The following is a 16,710-nucleotide window of genomic DNA, read 5'->3' as shown; positions in this document are numbered from 1 at the left end:
CAGGACCATTTGTTGGAAAGACCATCTTTTCTCCACTTAAATACATTTGAAACTATTTGTGAATTGATGATTTTGTTCTTCATTGACCCATAATTCTATATTTATGCTAGTACTAAACAATAATTTTGATTATTTTTACTCTACAGTAAGACTTGATACCAAGCAGTGTGCCTTCCAAATTTGTTCTTTATTTCTAAAAATGTTTTGCCTATTTGATAGACATTTTTCCAAAGAAGATATACAGATGGCCCAGAGGCACATGAAGAAATGCTCAACATCGCTAATTATCAGATAAATGCAAATCAAAACCACAATGAGATGTCACCTCACACTTGTCAAAACGGCTGTCATCAAAAAGTCTACAAATAACAAATATTGGTGAGGATATGGAGAAAAGGGACCCCCAGTACACTGTTGGTGGGATTGTAAATTGGTGCAGCCACTGTGGAGAACAGTAGGGAGGTTCCTCAAAAAACTAAAAACAGAACTACCATATGATCCAGCAATTCCACTGCTGGGTATATATCCAAAGAAAATGAAAACACTAATTTGAAAAGATACATGCACCCCAATTTTCACAGCAGCATTATTTACAAGATATGGAAGGAACCTAAGAGCCCATTAGCAGATGAATGGATAAAGAAGATGTGGCATACACACACACACACACACACACACACACACACACACACACACACAACGGAATACTACTCAGTCATAAAAAAGAACGAAGTTCTGCTCTTTGGAACAATGTAGGTGGACCTATGCTTATTGAACTAAGACAGAGAAAGACAAATACTTCATATTATCACATATATGGAATCTAAAAAATAAAACAAAAGCATGTATATAACAAAACAGAAACAAACTCACAGATATAGAGAACAAACTAGTGGTTACCAGTGGAGAGAGTGAGCGAGGGAGGGATGAGATAGGAGTATGGGATTAAGAGATACAAATTACTATGTATAAAATAAGTAAGCAACAAGGACATATTGTACAGCATGGGGAAATTTAGCTATTATTTTATAATAACTTTAAAAGGAGTATAATCTTTAAAAATACTGAATCAGTAATGTTGTACACCTGAAAATAATATAATACCATAAATCAACTATACTTAAGGAAAAAAGGTTTTTTAATTAAAAATATTTTTTAACTGTTTTGCCTATTTGAGATCCTTTGCATGGCCATAGGAATTCTGGTATCACTTTGTCAATTTCTATAAAAAAACGTCTTGGGATTGGGTTTGGATGGCATTTAATCTATAAATAAGTATGGAGAGAATTTCATCCTAACAATTTAAAATTTTCAAATCAATGAACATAACAAATCTCTCCCATTTCTTTAGGTGTTCTATAACTTTTATCAGAAATGTCTGTTGTTTTGCAGTGTATAAGCCTTTGACACGTTTTGTGAAATTTATCCCACAAAGTAGTTCATGCTTTTGATATGTACTTTTTAATATTTCATTTTCCAATTGTTCATTGCTAGAATATAGACATAAAATTGATTTTTATAATTTGCATCCAGCTAAAGACACTTTTTAGTTCTAGAAGCTTTTCTGTGCATTCCTGACAATTTTCTATGTACATACTCATGTCATATGAGAATAAAGGCAATTGTACTTCTTCCTTTTCATTATTTTCCTTTCATTTTCTGGCTTTATTTTACTGATTGAAGTCTCCAATACAATATCGAATAAAAGTGGTAAGAGTGGTCATTCCTGCCTTGTTCCTAATCTTAGATGGAAAGCATTCACTTTCACTATTAAGTATCACATTAGCTGGAGGCTTTCTGCAGATATGTCTTATCAGAACAATGATAATCATTTATATTCTTAAGTTGCTGAGAATTGTTATCATGAATGGGTGTTGAATTTTTTCAAATGCTGTTCCTGTATATTTAATGTGTTCCTTTTGTTTCTCTAGTTAATCTGTTAAAATGGTGAATTCTATTGTTTGATTTTCACATGTAAAACCAAACTTGCATTCCAGGGATAATCATCCAATTTGTGTACAGTATTATATTTTTTTCTACATTACTAGTATTGATTTGATGATATTCGTTCCGGACTTCTGCATCCATGGTCTGTAGATTTTATTTTCTTGTATCATGTGATCAAGCCCCTTTGTGTGTTTCAGGCTGGATTTTCTGGAAGAGTCTGGCAGCGGCCACTGCCCAAGCCCTGCTCCTCAGCTTTGCCAGTTTAGAACCTTGATTTTTAGCAGTTCCTGACAAGAAAGACAAGATTGAGGGGCTTGACTCAAGCTACTTAGATTCATAAGAGACTGAGTGATAAAGTGCACATTTATAAAATTTCATGGAGAAATGCTAGCAGGCATTGTGGGTTGCTTCCCACATCCTTTACACCTTTGCCTTTTGCTGGCAGAGTCTATGGCTGTGTGGCTAGGGGTCTATTCTCCACTGGGGTTTGGGCTTTCTTTATTTTAAGCCACATATGCCTGAAGCTCTCTGACCCCATATTGAAGAGAATTGGTTCACAAATTGGAGATGCAGAGTCAAAAGATGGAAAGAGGGCTTACCCTGGTGGCGCAGTGGTTGAGAGTCCGCCTGCCGATGCAGGGGACACGGGTTCGTGCCCCGGTCCGGGAAGATCCCACATGCCGCGGAGCGGCTGGGCCCGTGAGCCATGGCCGCTGAGCCTGCGCGTCCGGAGCCTGTGCTCCGCAACGGGAGAGGCCACAACAGTGAGAGGCCCGCGTACCGCTAAAACAAACAAACAAACAAAAACAAAGAAACAAACAAAAAAAAAGATGGAGAGACCTGGGTTCTTGAAGACTTTAAAACACTGTCTACCAACCTGTGTTGTTTGTGAGATAAATTCCTGAATTACTTAAGCCCTTCTTAGTTGAGTTTTCTGTTTTCTTATCAAAAAACAGCAAAATCATTTAAAAAATTACCTGAAATTGAAGTAAATTTTGTAATATAGTTGCAGGGAACAAAAAATAAAAGGTTTTTAAAAAAATTCCCTTTCAACTATTCCAGAGAGAGGATGAGAAGTGTATTCATGGGACTTCTGTCAAACTGAGGGCATGATGAATTGTCCTTTTGCCTTCTAGCCATATTGAAGAACTCGGGGTGGTAATCAAGAATCCAAACATCCTGCCAAGCAGGCAATCCAGGAGACCTGCTGGCCAATTTTTCAGCAGGTTCCTTCACATTTTTTAACTTCATGCTGATCACACTTCTTGAACTTGTCACTGCAGAAGCAGCGGCCTCATTTTCAAAACACCCTTAGGACATGTTATGATTTCTATGACTTCAAATCATCTTGCATTTAGTTATATTTTAGCCTGGTAACACCCATGCAGGGGGCTCATTAATTACCCCTGGAGAGGCTGGGAACTGGCATGAGCAAACCAAGGTGACTGCTGACAGGCGCTTTTGGGGGCAGAGAAAGTGTGAAAGGGTAAGTTTGGGGTTAGTTATTCTTCACGAGAAACAGGGACATGCGGAAGAAGTCTGGACAGTGGATTACTGCCGTAGCCTCCTAACTGGGATCTCTGCTTCCACCTTTGCCCTCATGTGGTCCATTCAATACAGCAGAGAGACCCTGTTGGACCAGAGTCCCGTTCTGCCACTCTTCACGGCTTCCCACCTCATTCAGAATAAAAGTGGAATTCCCGTGTCCTTGCGGTGGACACAGGCTTTGCATGATCTGGCCTGTTACTTTCCTCACCTCCATGCACTACGTTCCTGCCCAAGTGACCTCCCCACAGGTCCTCTATCACATCTGGCAAAGTCAGACCTTTGAATTTGCTGACCTTTGTCTGGAGGTCCTTCTCCCCAATATTTGCTTAGTCAGCTCCCTCACCTCTTTTAAGTCTTCACTCACATTTCTGCCCAGAAAGTTTTTCCTCCCCCAAATTGATGATTTCATCTTCCTTCATGGTCTTTTTTTCCATGGCACTTATCACATCCTTAAAAAAATTTAATTCCTTAATTAATTTCATTTGCCTGTTTATTTATATAAACAAAAATGTAAGCTGTACGAGAGTAGAGATTTTCATCTGTTTCTGTCCATGGCTCTATTCACTCAAAAACTTAAGTGCTCAGAAAATGTCAGCTAAATAAATGAAATGACTTGAAATCTTAGATCAACAGACCCATGACTGTGACACAGGAAGGAGTCTGGATTTGAAGTTGCACATTTTAGAGTGCATTAGAAAACATCTTCTTAAACTTTGGTGTACGTGCTGGGCTAATATCAATCTCATAGACTTCTATTTCTTAAAAAGAAACTCTCTTTAATCTTCCTTTATATTTTTAAAATACAGCGGTTAAAAATGGTAATTATGGCCCCATCCAGCCATTATAATCTCTAATTAAGAGCCTGGGAAGCATGGTGGTGATGATCGTAGAACAACGTGAGTGTACACAATGCCAGAGAGCTGTACACTTAAAAATCATTGTATGTTTTACCACAATAAAAAAGTAAAAATAAATTAAAATTTTTTAAATTAAAAAAATGCAATGGTTAATAGTGTTGGTCAGGGTTTCTCAATGTCAGCTCTATTAACATTTCAGGCCAAATAATTCTTTGCTGTGGGAGCTGTCCTGTGCATTGTAGGATGTGTAGCTGCATCCCTGGCCTCTACTCACTACATACCAGTAACAACCCCTCCCCTAAGCTGTGACAACCAAAGATGTCTCCAGTCATTGCCAAATGTTCACTTGAAGGCAAAATTGCTCCTGGCCGAAAACCACTCATGTAAATAATTTTCATACGTTCCTATTTGAATAAAGGGTTATATTTTTGATATAACATGTAATGGAGTGGAAATCGTGGGGATCTCATGCTTACTCTATCAACCCTATAGATAAACACCATAATAACTGGTAGCAACATGTTACATTTGTAGATGTTAAGATAATGTTTAAGAAGGTAGAGAAAATGGATAACTCCTTGTTTAATAGCCTGGAAATTTCACCCCTATGGAGTGAGAGTGAATATGGAGAAGACTCTTTCAGTAAAGGGTCTGGGAAAAATAATAATAAAAAGTAATAATGTCCATTCCTCCACAATTTATACAGGTAAAATCAGATTAAAACAAACATTGCTGTATTTCATTGGGTAAATGGGATCACAAGAGGGAAACAGGCAACAGGAAGTCTGTGTATAGAAGGAAGATACTTCCTTAGTCATTTATTTCATTTGAGGATGGTGTGTGGCAGGTGTACGGAGAGTTTGGTTATGGGGACAGACTAGAGGTGTGACTAGAGGTGAATTTCTGATGCCTCTGCTTTTGAAAAAATGGATGGATTGATTGACTGATTCAAAGCACTGCTTGTAGAAACAGCTCTTCGTCCCCACCCAGCTCCTCCATGGTACACTTGTCTACATAGCCGTCAGAGTCCCTAAGTCTCTAAGAACTACTTCCCACAAAACAATGCTTCTTATTTTGGGGTTTAGCTTGAGTTCAAAGCACATGTAAATTTTAAGTTATATAAGGCACTTAGGCCATCATCAAAAAATCTACAAACAATAAATGCTGAAGAAGGTGTGGAGAAAAGGGAACCCTCCTAAACTGTTCGTGGGAATGTAAATTGGTGCAGCCACTATGGAGAACAGTATGGCGGTTCCTCAAAAAACTGAAAATAGAACTACTGTATGACCGTGCAATCCCACTCCTGGGCAAATGCCCAGAGAAAACCATAATCCAAAAAGATGCATGCACCCCAGTGTTCATTGCAGCACTATTTACCATAGCCAGGACATGGAAGCAACCTAAATGTCCATCAACAGAGGAGTGGATAAAGAAGATGTGGTACATATATACAATGGAATATTACTCGGCAATAAAAAGTTATGAAATAGTGCCATTTGCAGAGACGTGGATAGACCTAGAGACTGTCATACAGAGTGAAGTAAGTCAGGAAGAGGAAAACAAATATGGTATACTAACGTTTATATGTGGAATCTAGAAAAATGGTACAGATGAACTTATTCGCAAAGCAGAAATAGAAACACAGATGTAGAGAACAAACTTATGGAAACCAAGCAGGGAGGGGGGGTGGAATGAATTGGGAGATAGGGATTGACATATACACACTACTATGTATAAAATAGATAACTAATGAGAACCTACTGTATAGCACAGGGAAGTCTGCTCAATGCTCTGTGGTGACCTAAATGGGAAGGAAATCTAAAGAAGAGGGGGGTTTTATATATGTATATATAACTAATTCACTTTGCTGTGCAGCAGAAACTAACACAACATTGTAAAGCAACTATATATACTCCAATAAAAATTAATAAAAGAAGAGTTATATAAGGCCCTTACTAGATATTTATCAAACTGAATTGAAAGGATGTTACCTCAGAGCTACAGGAAATGGAAGTATATTTTGCAACCACATTTGGGGTGGGCGTCATCAAATGATAAGCTGAAAGGCAGTGAAAGCAAGACGAAGAGCAGGAAAAAACGGATGAGCGGAGGAGAACCTCACAATTTCCTTTTTGAGAATGTTTGGGCAAATTTGTTTTATACTTAATCATTTTTGCGCAATACTTTCATCTATATCACAGATACTCATCTATGTGTTACTTAAACAATCCTAGGTATATTATCTTAGCTTCTTTCCTCATTCGAAGAAAAATGTAATTCCAGAAAGACACAGAAGTCCAGCCTCTGAGTTTTACAAACCTCGGAGTTCGAGCTACGTTCGTTAACCTCCTAAATTCTTGGGTGTCAAAGGCATGTCACTAAATAGGTCACTAAATGCACCAAGGAAGCCAGAAAAGGAAAGAGCCCCCTAAAGGAAAGTGGCATTTTAATTGGGAACTTTCAGACATCTGTCACTCTGTGACAAGCGCAAAAAAGTCCTTTGCACATGTGGTGACGCGCAGGTGGGATGGGACTGACAGCTGAAGTGACTGAAGCTGTGTGGGGCGAGGGCGATAGACGTGGGGACAAATGAGAGCCTGGTCTTGAAGACTGCTTTTCCACCCTGAATATCATTTAAAAAGAATCGCCGGGGGCCCAAACTGTAGTTTAAGATGCCATCAATCGTCCATTTAAGACGCGCTACTTGATTAACTGGGGTACGCACCCACCTAAAGAAGAGGTCATGCACAAAGTTTGGGAAAGAGATACTGCATCTGTCTCTGCTAAAAACGAAACAGGGCTTCATCCTCTGGCCTCTGGGTTCAAATCCGCGTGCTGGCGCGGGTGGGGAGATACTGCCCCTGGTGAACCCTGCTTTTAATAAGTTTCCCAATCAGCTCTCGAGGGAAAGGCGCGCCCCCCCCTCGCCCAGCCCTCGTATTCTCCCTGCCAGCTCCTCTCCTCCCTCCCATTCTCCATTTCCCTTCCGTCCCCTCCCCGGCAGGGCGTGCTCCACTCCGAGGCAGGATCCGTCTGGTTCCCCGCCTTCCAGTCCGAAAATCCCGCCAAGGGAGCCGCAGAGCAGAGGAAAAGCCAAAGTGGGGAGAGGGGAAGAAAGAGACCAGTGAGCCACCGTGCGTGCCGGCGGCGGGGAACAGGCGCGGCCGCGAGCAGCAGTGACTCGGGTACCTGGACTCCGGGCAGAAAGCCTCGCCCCGACCAACAAAGGCAGCCTGAGCGCACGCGGCTCGTTTGCGACTCCGAGTAAGTGGAAGGGAATGCGCGGTTCCTCCGAGGGCTCTCCGATCGACTTCCCCTTCAGCCTCCGCCACTTTTCTGGGCGCCCGCGGATGACCGTGGTAGGAGTGGGAGAGGGGCTGCTGGTGTCTTTGCTGGTGCGGCTGCTTTCAAAACTGATTTGCTCCAGAGGCATATTTTGGGGGCGTCTGGTCAGGATGGTCAGGGTGCCCATAGATGGGTGGAAGGAAAGCAGCTTTTGTGATGTTATGTGCGCATTTGGACTGTGTTCCTGCTTCCAGCGGAATGGAGAACATGCAGGGGCTTTGCTCTTTGTAAAACCTGAGTTAGTAGGTGTGTCTGTGGCTGGGTAGAGAAGAGAGAGAAAGTCAGGCAGCCTGAGCAAGCAGGGCTCATTTTCCCATCCTTCCCCTGCTTCCCGGGTTGCCCCAGGGCTTGCCAGCTGATGCGTCTTAAGCTGGCATTTCTAGGTACCAAGTGGGGGCTTGTGCCTCCCAGTGCCAGCTGACCTTGCCGGTCCCTCGCAGACCATCCGGGCACTCCTTGTCCTGCCTGCCAGCCCAGGAATGGTTCTAGAAATGGTTACGTCCAAAGTTTAAAAGACACACCTTGAATCCCATTTCTCATTTGAATAATTTTAAGAACTGCCCTGTACAGAGACACTTGAACTTTTTATTTCACCCACATAAAGCTTGGGTATATTAATTACCAATCTGCTAGATTCTTAGTTTCTGAGTTGATGTTTCTAATAAGTTAAAATATTTTAAAAGAGAGGAATGTATTTAACTCCTTCCCTTCTCTACTTAACACACAGAACATAAAACTTGCTCTCTCTTCAACACACACACAGACACACACACATCTTTTTCTTTAACAGAACACACAGGAACACCAGAACACACACTGAGTTTATCTACACTCCTGTTAACTCACCCCTACCTCTGTTAACAGCTGCTCTGTAAGTCTGGGGGATACATTGAAAAAGTAGGAGTGGCATGTGGTGGTGGGAGGTGATGGTTGGGGAGAATGAACAATTCGAGAGAAATCAAAGTTCCAGCCTTTTGGCATCTTTTGTTTTCATCTGGAGGGTTACTGAGGCATTTTGCTTTAACAGCTTGAGAAAGGTGACCTACGGGTGTGTGTTGGAGGGAAGGGCCTGGGAGGAGGTCCAGGAACTATCAACAGGCGCTTTCGAGCTAATAATATAACGAAGCAATTTCATGATCTCAGGCAAATGTGGAGTTGACGAAACAGCAAAGCCCTTTTTAGCCCCTTGATCATCTGGGGATGAACTGATATTTGAAATATTGAAAGGTAATGGGAGTGAAACAAAAGAGGTGTCTCCCAGCGTAGAAAATAAAGCTTCTATTTTCCATCTTCATTATGTTCCTTTTTAAGTAAATTATGCATTCTAAAGACCAAATCATTAAAAAAAATTATAGTCCAGTTAAATTCTAAGAAAATTGGAGTGGTGTTTTCTTTTTTCCTCCCTTTGGGACGTGAGTTATTTTAGAGTGGCAATATTTGTACTTTCTCATTTAAATTAGAGGATGGGCTTTTGAAAAATTATGTTGTGAAAAAAACCTCTAATTTTGTGCTTTAAGAAACTTCGGTGCTTTTAATTCTCTAATCGTATTTTAAATCTGTAGAAGTTGATCTTTCCTCTCCTCCTGTTCCCAGGCCTCTTTTAGGACTTTTTTTTTTTTATCATTTAGGGAAAGGCCTCTATACGGACACCCACCTGAAGCCATACTTAACGCATTAGGTGCTGTGTTCCAGATGTTTGCTTGTCGGTACAAATGTATTATATTTTCAAAGCCAGAGTGTGAGAGAAAAGAAACTACAGTTAATATGTGACTTTTTATTTTCTGACTTTTCGATGGGGTATTATATAGAATGAGGATGATAACATATTTAAAATATTCATAGTACAATATATTATGTTTATAATACATAACTTTGTGGTTTCCTGGACCTCTTTTCATGGTATTGGGTATAATAAATTTACTGATTTATTGAAAATTTCCATGTACCTATTTAGTCTTCACATATAGCAATATGTGGTAGAACCCACATTTTTTAATGAACATTTTTGATGTTTTTACTCTAGAAAAGCTAGTGGCCTGGTTTGAATTTTCACAGAACCGGATCATTGAAAATAACTTGAGAGAAATAAGGCCCCCAAATAATTTAATCACTTTTATCAATAAAATCAATCCTAGAAATTAAGTATTTGGGGTTTAAATATTTTTTTCCTTTTGAAGATACTCTTGCTTTCTTATTTAAATGACATTCTCATGTGAATTCTGATCATATTCTTATTCGCCATGTGGTATTTTATTACTATTCAAAATTTTCTCAGGAGACTGAGTTTGGGTGGCTTGTTCGAAATGGTGTATTAGTTAATGGTGGATTGAGGGCCGGTAGTTAGAATTCAGATTATAAATTCCAGTTCTCCCAACACTTACACTTTTTAATATGGTGACATAGTGAATAGGATGGCTGTCCTTGACTGCCCTCCTAAAGGTAATGCCCAAACTGAGACCACCCAGGGTGATCAGGGAGCAAGCTGGTTTACACCTGAGTGCAGGTCAGTCCAGTTTAAAGAGATGCTCATCTTTAAGCATCAGGTGAGTCAGGCCTCCCAACAGCCCTTGTTTGGGTGCTGAGTGGAGCTTCTCTAAGGGTGATGAATGTTGTCTCTTTTGGCCGCAGTTCTAATGAATAATCAGAGAACTTTTGTTTCCTTTTGACACAAAACCATGTCATTGCCCTGGGGTAAAATAATATTCAGATATGGAGCTTCTCTTTACAAGCTGGGCCAGCTTTTTTCCTTCCAGAGTCAATTGGCTTGAGTGGAATTTGGGCCACAGCCTCACTTTGGAAAGTTCTCCATTCTTGATGTTTATGGCCCATTCAATTTTCCATCCACTGGGCGATTTTTCCATGCACTTCTTCCCAGTCTTGTATGTGGAATCGTTTTCCACATGGCATAGGTGTCATACGATCTTTCTAGATTGTCAAATATAACAAGCTTTTTGTTCCTATTTTAGTATTTGGTAAATGACAAATTAAGATTTCTGTGGTTTAGAAGGATAACTATAATGTAACGTTATCAGAGAGCATTATAATTATGGTAATATTGCAGATTTGATTATGTAGATCACATTCACCACAAATCCCTATTTCTTCATAGTAAGCAGGGAATACAGTGAATAGTTCATGCTTAAGATATTTTGAGAAATAACTTAATTTTTTCTACTGGGCTTTATTTTGGAGCCATTTCTTCATAGTAGGCTTAAGATAAACTGATATTTCAAATAAAAACATCATCATAATGAGTTTCCTAAAAGCACAGTTCTTAGATTCTGAAACTTCATAGTTAGTGAAAAAAAATCTATTGTTACATATTAATCTTGAATGAAGTAAGTCGTAGTAACTGACACTTGGGCTCTTAATTCTAAGAATTGTGCTTATTAAAAACCAAAACATCATTGTAAGGCACAAATAGCATTCTGTATCTCTCACCTTTTATTCCCACTTCTTCCACTTTTTATGCTGAGATATGAGATGACTGTTCTTCAATGAAATCACAGACATGGAGGGAACGATAGCAAGTCCTCTACCTTCAGCTGTGGAATTTGGGTGAAACTGAATGAGTCTGAGATTAACGGCGCCAAGGGAGGGTTTTCCCAGGCAAATCCTCCCTCTAGGTGGCGCTCTAATTCCCCCTCCACCCACCCTTCCGGCGACTTCCGTTCCTCCTTTCCCAGCAGCGCCAACACTGGAAAAGCACGTCGTTTACCTCTTGGAATTACTCACTTTTACCACCAGCTCCACCCCACCCAGACCGTGCACTCCTAGAAGGCAGACACTCTCTCATTCCTCTCCAGAACCCTAGCATATCTAGAGTGAGACCATTGAAATGCCCAATGAATATCTGATGAATGAGTGAAAAAATAAGTAAATGACTCTGAATACCATTTTCTCTGCTCTTCCTCATGTTCCAATGACCTTGACTGCCTTCTATACTCAATCCCTCTATACATTACCTGGTACCAATTTCCTGTTTAAACCCAAGCACCCCATTCTCAACCTTGAACCTCTAGAAGAAGGCTCTCCTGTCTCTTCCTCTACCTCCTTTATTGCAAACATCATATAGGTCTGCCAGTTCTCTGGAGCGTCTTCCTAATCATATTTCACCTTGTTTATTTTAAGGCTCTCGACCTTGCATGGTCTCTGACTCACCTGCATAAAGGAGAAGGAAACCTTACCTCTTCCTTAACAAACTGTGTTATTCAAAGCCTTAAGACTGAACACTTGGGACATTATTTTCATCATAACTTCATTGTGGCTACAGGCCTTTGCTTTTCAGAACTAATAACATTTATTTTCTCATCATATTTTCATAACAATTCTACTTAGGTAGGCTGAACAGGATTTTTTTTAATTGATAAGGATACAAATTCAAAGAGGTTAAGATGACCCCCATTATTTAATACAAGAATCTTGACGATCTTAAAAGATCTTAAAACTCCTAGTTTGGATATTTTTTTCTCCTCTATAATGCCATATCTTCAGCTGACTAATTAATTTTCTTTCTCAGTGCCTCTCATGTCAAACCTAAACTCCAGTGTATGTAGAGTAAGCGGCCAAATCACCCAGTATAGTGGTTTCCCTTTTTTGGTGTTTATCAGAATAACTGGAGTCATGTCCTAGCATCCAGATGCCTGGAGCCCATCCCCAGAGATTCTGATTTGAGAGGTGGAGTCAAGGAAGATGGACATGTGACAGGGCACCTGGATGCAGGTGATGTATTAGAAACATTGGCTGTAATGCTCCAATATTTGAGCTCTAAGTTTAAAGAAATCAAGGTAAACCACAGCTATGCTTCTTACTAGCTGTGTGACCATTAGCAAATATTGTGGTCTTTCTTGCTTCAATTTCCTTATCCCTAAGATGACAGCACTAATACCTCCTAGGATGGACATGAATATTAATCTAGAAAATGAGTGTGAAGGACAGAACCCAGAGTCTGACTGCTACAGAGTATTTGATGAGGATAATGGAAATGCTGATTAGGGGGATGCAGCCCTGCCCACCCGCCCCCCCATGAAAGTCCACCCTTGCTTTCCCTCCCCCACTGCTTTATTTCTCATGTCCACCTGGCATGAGAAAACAAACAAACAGAAACCTAGGTGAGACTTTCTTCTTCTTGAAATGCTTCTGCCCTCTCTAGTCTCAGACTGTTCTCTCTAAATGCAGATCCAAAACCCCTTCTGAAAAGAAACACACGGAACATGTGATCGTGCTCCAGGCCCCAGGGAATTTGACATGTAAGGTCCCCGAATCAGACTGTTGACCTTGGCCTTTCCTACAGTGTCTAGGAGAGCAGTTTACCTACAGGGCACTCCCAAGCCAAGGTGCAGCCATCTCATTGCTGAGGTTGGTGACACCCATAGCCATGTGCTGTGGCCCTGCTGCCATCATGGAGCCGTCAGCTCAGAGGAAAGAGTTCAGGTTTGGATTCAGGAGCCCGCATTTATCTCATCGCAGTTCTGCCGGAAGCTGAGTTGTCCCTGTATCTCCTGGAACCTCAGGGTTTTCATCTGTAAGCTGGTGATGATGTTGATGATGATGGTGTTGAGGGTGATAGTGATGATAGATGCTCTGCCTACCTCACGGGCTGGTGGTAAAGGTAAATCGTAACAATGCACTGTTTATAAACTGTAACCTGCTACACTAAACATAAGCTACTGTTAATGAAATCAGCGGGGCCAGTTCTGCCTGTCTCTTTCCTCAGTTCTGCTGCTTGTCATTATCATTTTCTCAGGACCCCTAGAGATTGCCTAAGATGCTGAAAGGTAAGTTTGACCAGATGAAGTGAGTAAGAGGAAAGATGTGTGACAGGTGTGAAGAAAAGGAAATCGGAGTCAGAGTGAAAAAAAAAAAGTGAGTAGACAATTGTAAAAAAGGTTAAACTAAAATGGTTATGAATTGTTTTACTAAATATTATGTTATAGGGCTTCCTAAGAGTTGTAAAGGATGCATACCAAAAATTTCAATCGGTTATTCTCACTAAATTTAGGTTTTTACAATTGATTAGCAGCACTTTATACTATAGCTGTGCTTCTCACACTTCAATGTGCATGTCAGTCACCTAGAGATCTTGCTAAAATGCGATTCTGATTCAGTAGGTCTCTGGTGGACTCTCAGGGTCTGCCTTTCTAACAAGCTCCCTGGCGATAGCAGCTGCTGGCCTGGGGACCTCATTTTGAGTGGCCAGTCACTAGTGTTGAGTTCCATAAATTGGGAGGGCAGGCAAGAAATCAGAACTCTCTAATCGTGACATGCATAGCTTAAAACACACAACGAAGGTCATTGACGATAACACTTCCTACTATGTGCAAAAGCTGATCACTCCTGTATCTTCATGTGCGAGTCATATTTACAATGTTGCATTATTTATAAAAGAAATTTGCAGAGTCACCATCCGAATTGCTATGGACTTGACTGAGCCCCTTAAGAATACAAGGCCCTTTGTCAGGTGTGATCTCAGGCCTCTTACCGGTGCTTCTCCTGGAGCCTTCCCCTGCGAGGGTGTAAGTGATAGTAATAGTGTTTAGGAAACTTCATTCTTACGATGAGAAGGATGTAATGTAATATGCTTTCTGAATGCTAGAGTATTCTCTTATTTAAGGTTTGAACATCTGTTTTTCCCTTGGATGTGCCTTTCCACACCATAAGGGAAGTAGAGCAGGGATCATCCATCTGTGTGGCTTCCTGGGAGATGCTGGGCTGCCTAAGGAAGGAGCCAAGGACTCTTGCCTCAGAGTCCAGATTCAATCAATACGGAACATATCTCAGTAACAACCTTAGGGAACAGAGAAAGTCTCCACTCAGGATAAAACAAATGGAGACCATGTAAAACTTTAAAATAATGTTTTCATAATGGCCTTCCTTATTTGCTAATAATATGGCCTGCTCTAAACCTGCCCATGGAATTATTGCTCCCTATAGCAGAGAATCATCGCTAAAGTTGTAACACAAAGTGGCCTTCATTTTTGAGCATTAGAACATCTGAAGGCTTCCACTGGGCATCTTCCAGTTGGCCAGATGGGGTGTCCATGTTAAGTCAGAAGTTGGATCTTTGGCTTAAAAAAATATCCTGCAGCTTTGGAGAATCTTATGCAAGGGCCAATTTAGTTCTTCAAAAAATATTTTCTATAAAAGAATGTTGCCTTCTGGGTACAGGATATTTCTTTAGATATGGTCCAAGGTGATCAAATGAGGAAGCCTGAAGCTGCTATAGGGAAGAAAGCAGGGAGTTTATTACGTTATTTTAACTGGTGGAGGTACTTAAGTTTTGAAACAATAATGTAAAGCCTTTCTTCTCATCCTCTTTTCTTGATTACCATATATAGTTAACTGTTAAATTCAATGACTCTGGCAAAACACAGACTCTTACATACAGCTCAATTCATTTCAAACTTGTGAAAAGTTTGATTAATTTTAATGATGTGAAAAAAAATAAGGGTTTTTTGATTATTATGTTTGTTATTAGGAAAACACAAATATATACCTGGAGAAACATATTATTTTTTCTCATTCTAGAAAAATGTCCATGCTACAAGATATTAAAATTTTTTAAGTTATGAAGAAGGAAAAAAATGACTTATAATCCTGCTCAAAATGGACACCACTGTTAACACTCTGATACACTTTTATAGTTTTTCTGATTTAACCTTTGAAAATAGTTGCACAAATAATTGTGTGTCCTGCTTTTTAGATCAACATAGTAATCGATGTATGCTATATGTTTATAGCTTTCCACACATTAACATGTGCGTTTGTTTCTACTAAGTGGGCCAATTAAGATGGAAATTCAATTTATTTAGCTTGACATGGGTAAATTTGAATCATAAAGAAAGCTTAGTAAATTAATCTGATGGACTCTCATTAAAAAGTTGGAAATAGAAAAATGCAAACAAACAAACATAATCCCATGAAGCAAACAAAAAATCTTTCTCCCAGCAAAGGATGTGCTGTTTAGACGGAACAGATAATCTTGTGGACCTTAGTGTGTACAAATTAAAAATGTTTACATCGTAAACATTATCTTCCATTCTTAACCTTGAGGACCCTTCCAGATACATATCCAGGGGTAAAAGTCTCCCCAGGGAAGCCACAGCTGCCTGATCCCACCCAGGTCCAATCTCACCCCCTTAGCAGGTCCCAGGAGCCTGCGGAACTTCTGAGCTGCTCTGGGCCAAGAAGAGAGGGCCTAATGCACCGCACGTGGGTAAACCTGCAGGGGCAGCAAACCTCTTTGATGCACGTCACTCCAGGGCTTGGCATCCTTTGGGGAATTATTTATTTGCTCTATTATTATTTGGAATGAATAGTGTACAGATTGGCTCTAGTTTAACGTGAGTCAGATCAAATTTGGGTTTGTCAACCGCACTCTTGTTTGTAGAGGAGGGGTGGAAGGCTTTTATTGTCTATGCCAGTATTGGGATTCCCACCAACTTGAGCCTGAAATGATTTCTAGCCTTTTTAAACAGTGGTTTGAGTCTGATGGTTAGGGATCACAGAGTTTGCCCTCTGATATATGATATCTGCGGATTTGAAGATGTACTTCAAGGCTGTCATAAATGAATTTAGTTTGGAGAAACAGATCAAAAGCAATTTAGCAGGAAGAAGTTGGTAGAGGTGGATTTCTACCAACTTCTCTCTAACTAGATCCACATTTCCTAAAAGCAAGCTAACTGTGGGTTTCCAACATCTCATCCAATGATGTTCTCTTGCAAGAGGTTAAAATGAGAGCAGTTAACTTTAAAGGCAGCAGAACCAAGAAGACAAAAGAAATAGAAGTGGACTTGAACTGAGACCTTAGGGAGAACATCAAAAAATCTGATAGACAGAAGCCAAGCATGAGCTTGGGGAGAGGAGCTTCAGACCTCACAGAAAACTCTACTAGATAGCGCTGAGGTCTCCTCCACTCTGGATGAACTGCTCGGCGACTCTCTTTGGGCCCTTTTGGCCCATCTGGCTCTGGTGGGGTTCGTTAGGAGGTTTCTCTCCAGTGGATTTGTCTTGT

The 16,710-nt window shown here is 40.4% G+C and overlaps 1 protein-coding gene across 2 annotated transcripts in view; it reads left to right on the top strand.

Moving 5' to 3' along the window:
• The first annotated feature begins 7,354 nt into the window (after positions 1-7,354).
• The window catches only part of PTN (pleiotrophin), a 97,176-nt gene continuing 87,820 nt past the window's right edge, over positions 7,355-16,710 (top strand). For both annotated transcript variants that reach the window (XM_060020015.1, XM_060020014.1), the window contains exon 1: positions 7,355-7,616. The gene's annotated coding sequence lies outside the window, so the exon portion shown is untranslated. The remainder of the gene's footprint in view (positions 7,617-16,710) is intronic.

This window comes from Delphinus delphis, chromosome 9 (genome assembly GCF_949987515.2).
Source record: "Delphinus delphis chromosome 9, mDelDel1.2, whole genome shotgun sequence".
NCBI lineage: Eukaryota > Metazoa > Chordata > Mammalia > Artiodactyla > Delphinidae > Delphinus > Delphinus delphis.
This window is presented reverse-complemented; position numbering and strand designations above follow the sequence as displayed.